The sequence below is a fragment of the Convolutriloba macropyga genome, chromosome 12 (genome assembly GCF_964194025.1).
Source record: "Convolutriloba macropyga chromosome 12, txConMacr16.3, whole genome shotgun sequence".
NCBI classification, from domain to species: domain Eukaryota; kingdom Metazoa; phylum Xenacoelomorpha; order Acoela; family Convolutidae; genus Convolutriloba; species Convolutriloba macropyga.
Genome location: NC_134479.1, coordinates 2,608,987 through 2,623,232, shown reverse-complemented (window position 1 = coordinate 2,623,232; position 14,246 = coordinate 2,608,987). Strand labels below are relative to the sequence as shown.

General features: G+C 34.7%; 1 protein-coding gene across 1 annotated transcript in view; it reads left to right on the top strand.

Moving 5' to 3' along the window:
- Positions 1-8,088: 8,088 nt before the first annotated feature.
- The window catches only part of LOC142350319 (uncharacterized), a 103,516-nt gene continuing 97,358 nt past the window's right edge, over positions 8,089-14,246 (top strand). The window contains exon 1 of the mRNA XM_075402147.1: positions 8,089-8,673. The gene's annotated coding sequence lies outside the window, so the exon portion shown is untranslated. The remainder of the gene's footprint in view (positions 8,674-14,246) is intronic.

Sequence of the window (14,246 nt, the reverse complement as noted above, 5' to 3'; positions counted from 1 at the left end):
AAAACTCGCTTAGGTAACCCCTAGGTAGCTTAGGATCCAATACACAAGTTATTTTTCACCAATACTCTTCATATGTACAAGTTAAAACCCGCTTAGGTAACCCTAGGTAGCTTAGGATCCAATACACAATTTATTTTTCACCAATACTCTTCATATGTACAAGTTAAAACTCTCTTAGGTAACCCTAGGTAGCTTAGGATCCAATACACAAGTTATTTTTCACCAATACTCTTCATATGTACAAGTTAAATCTCGCTTAGGTAACCCCTAGGTAGCTTAGGATCCAATACACAAGTTATTTTTCACCAATACTCTTCATATGTACAAAATAAAACTCGCTTAGGTAACCCCTAGTTAGCTTAGGGTCCAATACACAAGTTATTTTTCACCAATACTCTTCATATGTACAAGTTAAAACCCGCTTAGGTAACCCTAGGTAGCTTAGGATCCAATACACAATTTATTTTTCACCAATACTCTTCATATGTACAAGTTAAAACTCTCCTAGGTAACCCTAGGTAGCTTAGGATCCAATACACAAGATATTTTTCACCAAAACTCTTCATATGTACAAGTTAAAACCCGCTTAGGTAACCCTAGGTAGCTTAGGATCCAATACACAATTTATTTTTCACCAATACTCTTCATATGTACAAGTTAAAACTCTCTTAGGTAACCCTAGGTAGCTTAGGATCCAATACACAAGTTATTTTTTACCAATACTCTTCATATGTACAAGTTAAATCTCGCTTAGGTAACCCCTAGGTAGCTTAGGATCCAATACACAAGTTATTTTTCACCAATACTCTTCATATGTACAAAATAAAACTCGCTTAGGTAACCCCTAGGTAGCTTAGGATCCAATACACAAGTTATTTTTCACCAATACTCTTCATATGTACAAGTTAAAACCCGCTTAGGTAAACCTAGGTAGCTTAGGATCCAATACACAATTTATTTTTCACCAATACTCTTCATATGTACAAGTTAAAACTCTCTTAGGTAACCCTAGGTAGCTTAGGATCCAATACACAAGTTATTTTTCACCAATACTCTTCATATGTACAAGTTAAATCTCGCTTAGGTAACCCCTAGGTAGCTTAGGATCCAATACACAAGTTAGTTTGCAACAATACTCTTTATATATACAAAATAAAACTCGCTTAGGTAACCCCTAGGTAGCTTAGGATCCAATACACAAGTTATTTTTCACCAATACTCTTAATATTTACAAGTTAAAACTCGCTTAGGTAACCCCTAGGTAGCTTAGGATGATCCAATACACAAGTTATTTTTCACCAATACTCTTCATATGTACAAATTAAATCTCGCTTAGGAAACCCCTAGGTAGCTTAGGATCCAATACACAAGGTATTTTTCATCAATACTCTTCATATGTACAAGTTAAAACTCGCTTAGGTAACGCCTAGGTAGCTTAGGATCCAATACACAAGTTATTTTTCAACAATACTCTTTATATGTACAAGTTGAAACTCGCTTAGGTAACCCCTAGGTAGCTTAGGATCCAATACACAAGTTATTTTTCACCAATACTCTTCATATGTACAAGTTAAAACTCGCTTAGGTAAACCCTAGGTAGCTTAAGATCCAATATACAAGTTATTTTTCACCAATACTCTTCATATGTACAAATCAAATTTCGCTTAGGTAACCCCTAGGTAGCTTAGGATCCAATACACAAGTCATTTTTCACCAATACTCTTCATATGTACAAGTTAAAACTCGCTTAGGTATCGCCTAGGTAGCTTAGGATCCAATACACAAGTTATTTTTCAACAATACTCTTCATATGTACAAGTTAAAACTCGCTTAGGTAACGCCTAGGTAGCTTAGGATCCAATACACAAGTTATTTTTCAACAATACTCTCTCGAGGTACAAGTTAAAACTGGCTTAGGTAGCCAGCAGGTAGCTTATGATCCAATGCACAAGTTATTATTCACCAATACACTTTATATGTACAAGTTAAAACTCGCTTGGGTAGCCAGCAGGTAGCTTAGGATCCAATAGACAAGTTATTTTGCACCAATAACACGTTCCCAGATCTACAACTCACTCAAAATGTTAAGGACAGCAGCAAACTCGAAAATTTGACGACAAGCAAAAAAAGCAAAATATTCCATATTGATTGTTGTTTTTTTAGCTCATGTGACTTAAAAGCAAGGTTTGACATGTGTCTGTCTTAAGAACAATTCATCGAATGAGTCAGTTCACTTACAAATCAAAACCAATTGAGTTATATTTGCTTTTTCTCTATTTGCTCTCTGAGAGTGTTGTGTTCAACAATAGCAGCCCTTCTATCAGTATGGGGAACAAGTTGATGAGCGTTGACCAACTTCTGTTTGCTCAGAAATTGCTTCCTTTTGTAAAGTTGTTGCACTCTTTCCAACTTGTTAGATGCTGCCTCATAATATACTCTTGCCTGCTCCTTGTTCTTCTTAGCGTTTTTACAGTCTGTGCACAGAACTTTTGGATAGTCATGTGCGTTGATAGGTAGCGATACTGGAGCTAGTTGCCTTCTTGCTTGACAATTTTTGTCACGATTTGAGTTCGCGTAAGCTGTAGGCCGCCATAAGTATTTGATTCTCATTTTCAATGGAGCCGTGTGATGAGCCTGCATTAGTTGGAAAGTTCTCGGATTTTGGTTTTATTCATCTTCTTCAACTGACAATCTTATTATTGGCGGTGTCACATTGGGCTCAAGAAAGTTGTTGTTTGACACTGACGAATCACAGTGGGTAATATGTTCTCCATTGCTATCGTTTTCTCCATCTAAAGCAAGAGTCTCTTCGTTCAAAAATTATACCTAACACCATTTCGTCAGGTCTAGTGGGCGCAGAGTATGTGGAATATGTCCGCTTTAGTTTATCTACTAGATTCAAGTTATGCAAAAATCTTCTTTTAATTTGAGTCAGAGAAAACGGAGATGAAGGGTTATAAAGGTAGACAATACATGAATTACCTTGACTGGATGCGGAGTGAGCGACCAGCTGCTTTTCCATTATCTCTTCTTCGGTTGAGAGCAAAATACTCACAAGGCTTCAGCTGAGCGTTAAAAATTGGCAAATATTTCCAACTTGTTAGATTCGTTATTCTTACTCTTGAACTTTATCACCTTTTAGTTGATGTGAATTCAATTTATGAAGAGTTGAATAACATTTAAAATTATGTTCTTTGTGATGAAAAACCATACCCCCGTGATAAGATCAGTTTTCTAAACCCATTATGATTTCAAGTTTTCGGAAATTTATCTAACTTAAAACAAAATCTTGCCCATTTTTGTTGCTGATGAGTTGAAATGTTGATAAAAAATAGTACAGAAAATGATTCGTTAGAACCAGCGTATCAACAGAAACAGCAATACTCAGTAAATGACAGCTCTGGAGTCCAAAAAATGAGAAACGAGACAGCTTCATAAGGATTGTAACAAGTGTTGTCTTAACTGCAAAAGAGTGTAATTATGCCACTTTGATCCGCAATGCTGCTTTTTCAAGGACCGCTTTGTTATTTTTGGTGCGTCGATGCGGGGACTAAAATTGCATTAATTGGCTGAAAGTGGGTCAAAATTCGTACAGTTCTGAAAATATTGTATAGATTCACCTAGTAGCAGCGTTAGTTCAAAACATTTTTCACAATTATGAAGAATAGCAACAACAGATCAAAGAATTAAGCGGCATATTTGCAGAAAGCTGCATGCCCAAAGGATCAAATATATTGGTTACAGTTAACCAAGCCGAAATATAAATAGGACGAAATAAATACACTGCAAGATAAAAGTGGAATTATAACATTATCAATCCGGTTTAGAATTAAGGTATCACGGTATAAAGCAGCTTTAGAATAGTGGTCTATGTGCACTGTAGCCCAGAGGTAGCAGATGCGTCTTTTAATCACCTGTCCTGGGCTCGAATCCCGTCCCGGTCAGCAGTTTTTGGAAATATCCCCCCGTAGTAGTCACTACACAGCTATGTATACTACTCCTCTTAAAAAAGTGCCAATTTTTTGGGATTTATTTTAATCATGAAACAGGTATTTAGAGTGCCAATAATTTCGCCACTGAGAGCAAAAAATACGATTAAGTTGAACGTCTACAATCGAGATCAAATTCATATATTGTTGGAGAAAAAATATATAGAGAAAAAATATATAGAGATAATGTAGAGCTTTTTGCTATTTCATTTCAATTATTTCATTTTTTTCAGGTTGTGTGACAATACCATAAAATGACTATTGTTTTTTCTGGACGATAGCAAAAATCCTCAAACAAAAAACATTTTAAAAACTGTCACACATAAAAAATTGACTGAAAACATTGAATTGGTCGGAGTGAAACTCTTCTTGAGAATGAGTTGATGTTGTTTCTTTGATGATACCTTTTTCAAAATAAGGGCAATATGTTCTTTTTTCAGATTTATTTGAACACCAACATTTGAAAGACCGGATGTACAAAAGTTGCATGTCAAAATTTCCGGCTTTGTGTGTTTGAATGTACAATAGGTTGTTGTTTTGTAATTTTAATTTTAATTGTTGAATTGTTATTTTCCCTAGATGTATGTTTGATTGTAAAATTTCACCATTATATAACTCACGCCCATAATGAACATTTTTAACGTGTGGTTTCCTAAAAATGAGGTTTCAGCCTTCGTCGCGCTTTCGCGTAATTGATCTGCTTCTGAAACTCCCAATATTCTCTTTTTAATGCTCTTGTGACCTGCATGAATGATTAAATATTGAGATTTTACGCGCAGTTGAACAATATTTTTAAACAACATTGTTCGATTGTTTGTCCCAATTCAGAACTTGTTGCAGAGGTATATTAATTAACGCCTTATCAACCGAATTATCAAATTGTCGCATATTTTTTAGTATGCGGTTAGAAGTTATAAGGTTGCTAAAATTTCTATGAATAAATTCCTGATTAGTTTTTGTTCTTTTGAATCCAAAGAAAATTTTTATGTGTTGAGTATTTTGCTGAAATAGATTTCCAACCAAAAAACTGTCCTGGTCGCGGAATGCTCACCTTCAGGTTAAAATTGATCTTCTTATCCCCGGGTTGCCCCATCTTAGATACCATACTTAAGACCATTTATGGTTCCATCCACGGAGGGCCAAATTTTCGTGTATGATCTTACCATGGTATCCAAGATACCATAAATGGTCGGGTGTATGATATCTAAGATAGCCATTAATGGAAGCTCTATGGTATCCAAGATAGCCATTAATGAGAACTCTATGGTATCCAAGATCACCATTAATGGTAACTCTATGGTATCCAAGACGGCCATAAATGGAATGTGTATGGTATCTAAGAAAACCATTTATGGAAGGTTCATGGTATTCAAGAAAGCCATTAATGGTCGGTTTATGGTTTTCAAGAAAACCATTTATGGTGGTTACTCGGTTAATAGGAAACGAAAATTGCAGGAGAAGGGTACTAAAAAAAGTAACTGGCAAGACTTTTGTATGAAAACAGTATAAGGCTAATAGCAGAAACCAGCCACGTCATAAAACCATGAATTGAAGCCGCTAATAATCTTAAATCAGTTTGTATCCTAATCATAACTTTTCATTGAAAAAAACTGATTTCGTAGAATTCTCTTTCGCTGTGCCATAATAATGTTATTTTCAAGGTAAAAAACTGAATGCATGGCTGATCACAAAAATTAAAGCAAAATTGACGAAAAAAATGGCACAATATCTGAAAAATGGCATTGATTTTGTTAAAAGCTTTTAAAAGATAATTTTATGATATTGAATGAGCCATAAAAGTATATGGTCTTGGAGATGATATCCGAGAAACCATAAATTATCATTCATGAGTTTGTCTTGGACTTTCAAGTTGTTTGCCTGAAACCCGCATAGGGTGCGGTGATAAGCATTTCTGAGCCAAAAAATTAGGTTGTAAAAAATAAGTTTAATGATCTTGGATGGGCCATAATAGTCTATGGTCTTGAATATGGTATCGAAGACACCACAAAATTTTTCACAATTAATTTTTAAATCTCTATTTCAATCGTTTGTAACCCTCATAGGAGGTCATTATAATCATTTTTTGCCAAAAAAAGATGCTGTACAAAAAATGTTTTATGATCTTGGATGGGCCATAAAAGTCTATGGTCTTGGATATGGTATCCAAGACACCATAAAATTTTTTTCACAAGAAATTTTTAAATCTCCATTTTTATTGTCTGAAATCCGCATAGGACGTTGTTAAAATCATTTTGTGTCAAAAAAAAGATGTTGCACAAAAAAAGTTTTATGATCTTGGATGGGCCATAAAAGTCTATGGTCTTGGATATGGTATCCAAGACACCATAGAAAAAAATTTTTTTTGTTGAAGGCCAATGGCAACTACGATACATTTGTTGTACTACATGGTCCAAAATACGTCATTTGAGATCACCTTGAAATTTTTGTATGGTCTTATGTATGGTATCAAAGAAGCCATACAACCATACATGTCTTACGTATGGTTTCCAAGAAACATTTATGGTGGTCAACCCGGGTCATTCGACTTTAATAAGATTTGGAATTGCCTTAAAACTCAATTTGTTGCTTGTGTTTGAATATGCTGATCATTTATCTTTTCCACTTGCTTTTCAGTAGGTTATTTTTAGTTTTTGCGCTATTTACATTTTCTGCCTCAATCTTTTTTTGTCAAATTATTCATGGTATTTGTCCGTTTTTACGGCTCGTTGTTCACTTGAGTCCGTTCGTTGAGGCATAGTCAGTCAAATTTTTGATCGGATGCTTTCACCAACTGTTTCGCTCTTCGACTTTTTTCTTTTTTTGCTTTCATTTGCCTTCAGTTTGAGGTGCTTTTAGGGGAGGGTTATAGGTAAGTGGGAGGGGGGAGTGCTCGCATTGTTAGTTGTTTGGTTTAGCAAGTTGTGGTTGTGGTGACTGTAATATTGATAACTTTCGTTACTCTAATCTGTTGTTTCGCCTATCCTGCAATGTACTTTCCCTTTCATTCTACTAAAGCACACAACACACAGGTGCAAGTTTTGAAATGCGAAGATATTCTTCTGCTGTGCAGTGCCCGAAGTTAAAATGCCAGAAGTTCCTATACATGTCCAGAACTGGGACGTTCTGTCTACCCATTTCGAATCTCTTCCCTGTTCTCATGAAAAACCAGATGTTTTCAGTGGCTTCTAGCAGATTGTAACGTTGTCTATACTTCAGCTTGGTTATTCATATAACTCTGTTTAAGAGAGATCCACATACATATGTTTTGTCATTTCTGTTGATTACATTCCGTAAATTTTCCATTCACCTCTCTTCTCTTATCTTCCCGCTCTTCTTTTCCTTCCTTTGTTTACTTGTTTGTGCTTTGATTAATTCAGCAAACAATAACAAATTGAAACAAACCACTCTCTCACTTTTGGCGCCATCATTTTAGCAACTCTTCCAAAACTAACATAACAAAGTCTAGCCTTGTTTAAACAACTCTTTTTTTATTCTTTAATGCTTTCTTCTTTTTGTTCATTTTTTTACTCTTCACTCAAGCCTCAAAACTCCACTTACCCCCACCCCATCGCCTCACCCACACCCACCCCACCCGGCTTATTTTTTACAGTCTAGTGTTTTTGTACTTTTTAAACTTGTTCGAACCTTCGCGTACATTTATTGTGTTAAGGTGTTATTGTGCCCACGGCTAAATTCAAAACAAAGTAAATGTTGCAAATAATAAAGCAGTATAGCAACAAACCAAAAATAACTAATTTTAACACAAGTTAGTACAATAACAGAGATTAGGGCACAACAGAGCATAGTAACAAGTAGGGAGAAAAGGGTGAAAGTGGAAAGAAAAACCATACCAGTAGCGAGTATGATGGAAAAGCAAAAGGGCTCCAAAAAGCAACAGTCTACCCTCCCCTCCCCACCCTCTGTCCCATTATATTCCCACAATTCTAATTAAACATTCCATTAAATTCAGTCAACCCAATATGCCCCACCCCCCCCCCCCCCCCCACACACACACACACACACACACACACACACACACACACACACACACACACACACACACACACATACATACACATACACATACACTTCAATTGCCGCCAATCTTTTTCTTTTCCGTTTTTGCTTTTTTGGAGTTTGTTCAGTTTTGAACTGATGTTTGGTGCCACTTATCACTAAACAACCGCCACTATTTACATATTACAGTCGGTTAGTTTATAACTCCATTAATGTAAACTCACAAAACAAAAAAAAACGACAAAACACAATCTAATCTATCTTAGGTTACAAACTAACAATCACAGACATAACCTAACACGCAACAACAACAAAACAAAACGAACACTATAAACAGCCACAGTCACTCTTCAAACAGTCCATCTATCTATATTCCATAATTATCCATCTTTTCTAACTTTGTTTCTGCTCTTGTCCTTAAAAGAGAGAGAGAGAAGGAAAAGAAACAGAAACACAAATTGGACATTGTCCTGTGTGTCCTTTACTGTCCACTCGACTGCAGCTGCACAATAACTTACCACTTATCTCCACTTAATCCACAAATAAACAAACAAATAAACAAACAAACAAACTACCAAACGTACGATTCTCTCCCTGCTTTGTTTATCCATCTCCTTATCTATCTAAACCAATCAGAGCAGCTGCCAATTGATTCAAAGCAGGTAATGTTAGTTTCCAATATAACAGGTGTTCTTTTTTTCCACTGTTCTCACTGGGTTCTCACTCAAATTTACCGGTTTTCTCCACAAAGATCTGTCATACTTTTTTCATATTTCAGGACTATGAGATGACAATTATTTATTTATAGTCAAGGTTGCTGAGAATAATCGAAAACATTAAAATATCAAGAAATATGTCCTCGCCTAGCGTGCTTCCATCTCAAGGTCAGCCCAATTGAGGAGTTTAATTTGCTAAACTATGTACCGGAAAGTGTTGCAAAGATCATTAATAATTCCAGAATAGGATGCTAAAAATTGAATAATTCTGAATGGATCGTACAAATAAATGCCAAAATCATTTTCTCAGTCAGAAAAAATTAAAGAATAGAGAAATCCAAATCACAGAAATTGACACTGCTTCACAAAACTGCTATGAAATCTAATACTCAGTTTTTTTTTGTTTTGTGCTGCTCCGAAGTACGGAAACCTTAAATTACAGCTTTCCATTGCAACAGTCTTCACCTTTTTTGCAACATTTTGCTTCCCATTTATATAAATAGTTGATTATAATGGGTGGAAGGAATTGAGTATCATTGATCACTTAGTAAATTATTTACCTAATTGATTACTAAACATTTAATTAAGTATAAATAAACCTTTTCTCAACAAAACGGAAGACAATCATGATTGGTTAATCGGAATCATTATTATCATTGAAAGTCATTTTGGTTGCTAAAAAAGTTCATTCCATTCGCTTAACAACAATTTGCATTCTTACTATTACTTATCTCTATTTCGGCACTTCAGAAACTTTAAAGTAGTTACTGCAGAGCAATTAGGAAAACTCTCAAATTGTTGAAATTCATTTCACTGTATTTTGTTTAGATTTTTGATATAGCACATTTTTGATAACTACTGAATAAACCATAACATCTTGGCACCGTTTTTAGTGTGAACACACTTTCGTATCTATAAGGTCTCTCAAAATTGAACATCAGGTTCAAATTCTATGTACATTTCCGCTCACCATGTTAATATACCCAGTTGTTTTTATTAAAAATTTTTGGCAAATTATTATATGAAAAAATACATGGGAACAAAAAAAAGAACATAGCAGGACAAGTCCTGACGTACAATTCAAAAAATTTTCATTGACTAACTAAACAACGACTTATAACGGACTATGAGTGAATTGAGAAAACCATTTCCAAAAAAAATCAGATAAAAAAAATTTAAAAAAAAACAAAAAATTGGTGTCAAAATGCCGCATGTGAACAAAACACTACTAGCGAGAAATGAAAATTTGGTTCACGCAAAAAACTAGGCCTAGAATGAGCTATTAATGGATTGGGGAAAACCATTTAGAAAAAAAAACCAATCCAAAAAAATTGAAAAAACAGTAAAAATCAGAAAAAACCATTTTGTATTGTTAACACAATTGTAATGTGTACACAATTCATGCAAATGGGTCTTTGGGAAGCATCACCATTGAGGAGTGAGGTTGGGGTAACAAGTTCTCAGACTCTTGTATTTCAATCATATCCCTTTCTCTCTGCGTTTTTTTTCTAAACAACCCAATTTTCTATACGCTTCAACTTAGTCTGTATAACAATTTAGTGACTTTTTAAAGCGAGCTTTGCTTCACTCCACAATCACTGCTCAATTCTGTCCTCAATTTGTTCACTAAAAAATATAACCTAGATTAAGCACCAAACTCTGCATACTTAATAACTACTCAATATAAAAATGTCAAAATAAAGTGTTCATGGGTTTTGAGTTTAAAGTCATAGTATGAGCCGATTCTGCCATCTTCATTAATTTTTGTCAGATTCTCGTATTACTTTTTAGATCCTAAATAATAAAAAAGTTTCTTCCTAAATAAAAAAAATTAATCGATAAATTGTCTCAAAAGACTAAATATTTCAACTGGAAAAATTTTGCAGTTGAAATAATTAGTCTTTTGAGACAATTTATCGATTAATTTTTTTTTAGGAAGAAACTTTTTTATTATTTAGGATCTAAAAAGTAATACGAGAACCTGACAAAAATTAATGAAGATGGCAGAATCGGCTCATACTATGACTTTAAACTCAAAACCCATGAACACTTTATTTTGACATTTTTATATTGAGTAGTTATTAAGTATGCAGAGTTTGGTGCTTAATCTTGGTTATATTTTTTTAGTGAACAAATTGAGGAAAGAATTGAGCAGTGATTGTGGAGTGAAACAAAGCCCGCTTTAAAAAGTCACTAAATTGTTATACAGACTAAATTAAAGCGTATAGAAAAATGGGTTGTTTAGAAAAAAAACGCAGAAAGAAAGGGATATGATTGAAGTACAAGAGTCTGAGAACTTGTTACCCCAACCTCACTCCTCAATGGTGATGCTTCCCAAAGACCCATTTGCATGAATTGTGTACACATTGTGCACCAAAACAATTGTGTAAGCAGTAGGAAGAACAGTGAGCTCCTGCGATATTCCCAAACTGTTTAATTTTCATTTTCTTTTTTAAAAACATTAAAAACAATAACTGATGATTTTTTTTTCAGCTCTCATGAAAGAAAAAAAACTTTTGTAAAAAGCCTCGTGTCTGCCAAAAACTGGCTGAAATTTTAATGGGCAGCATTTGTCAAAGGTTGTTAACGGTTCTCAGAACCATATAGAAAACATATATATTTTTTTACGTTTCCAATCATTGTGGTCTTTTGAAAATTTTGTTTGAAAAAAAAATAAAAATAAGGATGCTCCATCTTGAGAAGAAGCATTTAGTTGTGTAAAAATAGTAGATCTTAAAACCCGAACTTTAAGGAGTCCTGAAATTACCACACCAAGTTGTCAACAAAATTCCGGTCAACCTGAGCAAAGCTTTATCTAAAGTAAGCTCTTCCTTTGTGACTTTATACGTTTTCTATTGATATACGTTTTCTATTGATTTTATAAGTTTGGTCAGAATGCTCTAAACAAAAGGACGCGTTGCCTATCGGCGATAAAGGCTGATAAAGATGAGTACACTTAGGCGCAATAAAAACTATCAGAACAAGAACGAGGCCTGACCGAGAGAGGGGAGAGAGAGAGAGAGAGAGATGGAGAGAGAGAGGACGTTTGAGAGAATAAGTTAGTTTTGAGTGAGAGAAAAATACAGTCTTTTCGTGAGTTCTTTGTGAAAGAAAACGGTTGCCTAGTTGCAATGACTGATACTGCAAAGACATTTGAAACTTTTGGTTGTTAAATAATAAGTTTCAGGCAAGTAACACGGCAACTGGTAGTCACAATATATTAGAGTTTTTTGGGTTAGAAAGTCAATAGAATCATTTTTGAATCAAAAAGTTTAGAATGATTGAAGTGGTTTGATTAAGCTTGGACCATTAGTAACCTTTGATAGAAAAATTGTTTGTGAGATTGTTGAAGTTATTCAATTATAGGTTAATGGATTTAACTTTACAATTATTGATTTGTAACGCAATTATTCAGAGTGCGTATTCAAACAGCTGAGAGAGCAACTGTATTTGGGACAGAACACAACGCTCACAAACAAGTAGACGAACCACCAAACAAATTTTCTAGAATTTTGATAGAGTTTTGAGGTGCTTGCCAGTCCCCTTCTAGAAACCTTCCCAATGACAAAAGTACTAACTTCTGCGGTGATGGAGTTGAGTACAATTTTTGTTCATATTGTTTCTCTATCTTTAGAATGCATATCTTATTAAATGCTATTTTGGTTGTCAAGCGAAACTTCATCAGCTAGACATTTTGGTGAATTAAGTATAGATGGAAGAAAAGCGAAACATGAACAGGGAAATGCAAAATTTCCCTCGCATTAACTGACATTTCCACATTTCAAGTGTTCCTTCCTTTTACTAACTGGTCCACTTTCTCAAACTCAAACTCTGCATCTGGCAAAATTGCAAATAGTGACTGAAAATGTGTTGATAACTTTCGGGTAGTGATAAATTTTGAGTTGCTTGTAAATCAACAAATTCAGCTGTCATAAAAGTGTGTGGATTAAACTCATCCAAAAAAGATTATGGGAAAGAGTTGACAGCATTAAAATAAGCTATACAATAATAGCAGATACTATTAGGTGTTAGTTCATATTACACTTTTATTTGTTTTCCTTTTACTTCCTCAGAGGGGAGGTGTGTCTTAACGATAATCATGATTAGTAGACCATAGAAAAAGATAGATAGAGTACTAATCAACAACACAGAGCGGGTGGGTGGGTGGGTAGGGGGGTGGGGGGGTCTCAGCAAAGAGAATGCTGTTCATACTTTGTTCACACCATACCCACCATAACTGACTGACTACTAAATATACTCATTCATCCCTCAACTCTTCCCGCCTCCCTCTCTCTCTCTCTCTCTCTCTCTCTCTCTCTCTTTTCTCCTCCCTTTCCTCCCTTTTCTCCCAAGAGAGTGCTTGGGAATGCTCTGTTGTAATTATCCCAGTTCACCCACCACCACATTTAATCACACTTGCACACAACAAACACAACAACCAAACCAAAACAACAAAACAAACAGAGCAAACACAAACAAAAACAAACAAACGGACAAACTCATTTGTCAAACTTTTAGTATCCCACGATCGGCCTGCTTTTCTTTCCCATTTTAATTGTTGTTTATTTCCCACTGCCCTTCCCCTTTTCATTCCTCTCTCTCTCTCACACACACACAAATTCAGGTTAGTTCTTCTTATCCCTTTGAAGATTAGTCCCTTCAATAGCAAAACAGAATGCCATTTAACTGTTCTTTGTAAAAAGTAATCAACAATTGTTATAATGTCTCTTTTGTTGGCGTTTTAAGAAGTTCCAATCTCAACGCTTATGCAAAAAATAAACACAATTTAATCATATTTCAACCACCATTTGCATGGAACAAAATCTGCTGAGTTAATCGATTTCTCTTAAACATCGAATTACAGGAGTAAAGAATTATTCTTAAAATAACTTGATCATTTTTTTCTAAACAATTGATCACACAAACCCATACGCTCACCATTTTTGAACCAAATATTAGATTAATTTTCTACTCATGCTATAATAATAATAAAAATAAAGATGAATTTCAATTAAATTGGTTTCACCAAGCTTAGTAAGTCCTAAGCGGGGCTTGAAGTTGATTTCTTCCAAACACTGTCAACCATATGATTATAAATTGTACTTAAAATTCTTTTTAACTAAACCAAATATATATACTCTGACTTCTCTTTTGAATTTAGGAGGACTTGAACCTGGAAATTGATCGGGAAAATCTCGCGACAGAGAGATTAATAGAAAAAGTTACGTCGGCAACGCTGGCGATTGCGTTCTTTTAGTATAAAAAAAAATTTCGTGTTGGATAGTGTTTTGGGATTTCCGTGTTTAATTTCCCAAGAGCGCGCTGTTCGACTTTTTAAGTTTTCCTGTAACAATTTTGTTTAAAATCACAAGATCCAAAAAGAAAAAATTGATGGGATTGGGAAGTAAGCTTAGTGATCGAAGACAATCATTGTAATCTCTATCAATAAAATGTTTGCTTGAAGATAATAGTTGTACATTTTTCTCTGCAGCTCGAGAGAGAGATAGAGGAAAATTAGGAGTAG